The following is a 2,082-nucleotide window of genomic DNA, read 5'->3' as shown; positions in this document are numbered from 1 at the left end:
ACATGCCACCACACCCAGCTAATTTTTGTATTTTTAGTAGAGACGGGGTTTCACCATGTTGGCCAGGCTGGCTGGTCTCGAAGTCCTGTTGCGTGATTCACCCACCTCGGCATCCCAAAGTGCTGGGATTACAGGTGTGAGCCACCATGCCCCACCCCACTGTTTTTAAAAATTGTAAAAATAATTTTAAAAGTTCTTTTATATTTGCCCACATATTTGCCATTTCCAGTGCTCTTCATGTTTTGGGGGTAGATTCAGATTTTTTTTTGACAGAATCTTGCACTCTCACCCAGGCTGGAGTGCAGTGGTATGATCTCGGCTCACTGCAACCTCCACCTCTCGGGTTCAAGCAATTCCCCTGCCTCAGCCTCCCGTGTAGCTGGGATTACAGGTGTGCACCACCATGCCCAGCTAAGTTTTGTGTTTTCAGTAGAGGCGGGGTTTTACCCTGTTGGCCAGCTTGGTTTCGAACTTCTGACCTCGTGATCTGCCCACCTTGGCCTCCCAAAGTGCTGGGATTACAGGCATGAGCCACTGCGCCTGGCCAGATTCAGATTTTCATCTCATAATATGTTCCTTCTACCTGGTGACTTTCTTCAAATTCTTTTTTTTTTTTTTTTTTTTTGAGACAGGGTCTCACTCTGTCACCCAGGCTGGAGTGCAGTGGTGTGATCATAGCTCACTTCAGCCTTGACCTTCCTGGGCTCAGATAATCCTCCTACCTCAGCCTGCAAAGTAGCTGGGACTACACATGTGCAACACCATGCCTTGCCTGGATAATTTTTTGTATTTTATGTAGAGACGAGGTTTCACCATGTTGCCCAGGCTAGTCTTGAATTTCTGGGCCCAAGTGATCCACCCACCTTAGCCTCCCAAAGCTCTGAGATTACAGGTGTGAGCCACCACACCCAGGTTCTTTCACATTCTTTTTTTTTTTTTTCTTTTTATAAACTTATAGTTTTATTAAGACAAAAACTGACAGTGTGGTATGAAGTTTATATTTAAAAAAAGTTTTCGCCGGGCGTGGTGGCTCAAGCCTGTAATCCCAGCACTTTGGGAGGCCGAGACGGGCGGATCACGAGGTCTGGAGATCGAGACCATCCTGGCTAACACGGTGAAACCCCGTCTCTAATAAAAAATACAAAAAACTAGCCGGGCAACGTGGCGGGTGCCTGTAGTCCCAGCTACTCGGGAGGCTGAGGCAGGAGAACGGCGTAAACCCGGGAGTCGGAGCTTATAGTGAGCTGAGATCCGGCCACTGCACTCCAGCCTGGGCGACAGAGCAAGACTTCGTCTCAAAAAAAAAAAAAAAAAAAGAAAAAAGGTTTCACAGAAATCTAACACATGCCTAAAAAGATTTTACAATGTAGTTCTAGATGCAAGTCTAGGCAATATCAAGAACTGATGGATCTCATGACTCAGGACAGAGCATTTTGGGTATCAGTTACTTCTTAGGAGTTTTTAAAAAATGGTTTTGTTGGCTGGGCACAGTGGCTCATGCCTGTAATCCCAGCACTTTGGGAGGCTGAAGCAGGTGGGTCACGAGGTCAAGAGATCGAGACCATCTTGGCCAACAATGGTGAAATCTCATCTCTACTAAAAATACAAAAATTAGCTGGGCATGGCGGCAGGTGCCTGTAGTCCCAGCTACTCAGGAGGCTGAGGCAGGAGAATTGCTTGAACCCAGGAGGCCGAGGTTGCAGTGAGCCAAGATCATGCCACAGCACTCCAGCCTGGTGACAGAGCAAGACTCCATCTAAAAAGCAAAAATAATAATAAAAAAAAGGTTTTGTTTGTTTTTTTGTGTGTGTTTTAAAGTGAACCACTGCCCAGTATGAAAGTTTAATCTTCTCCTAGGACCAGCGCTTTTGAAATCACTCAACTCGAATCAATTCAGTGGAACTTGTGCTGTCAGTGACTGAACCCTGCCACCAATGGTTTCAGAGTTCAAAGGTCAAAAAAGAGAACTGCTCCAAGAGTTCTCCCCACTAAGAGTACGGGCCCTTGCTTTCCCTCCTGTCTTACCCCCTCTACCACCCTCTTCCCCTTCCCCAACACCTCAGCCAGTGGCTTCAACAAGGT

This window comes from Piliocolobus tephrosceles, chromosome 1 (genome assembly GCF_002776525.5).
Source record: "Piliocolobus tephrosceles isolate RC106 chromosome 1, ASM277652v3, whole genome shotgun sequence".
Lineage (NCBI taxonomy): Eukaryota > Metazoa > Chordata > Mammalia > Primates > Cercopithecidae > Piliocolobus > Piliocolobus tephrosceles.
This window is presented reverse-complemented; position numbering follows the sequence as displayed.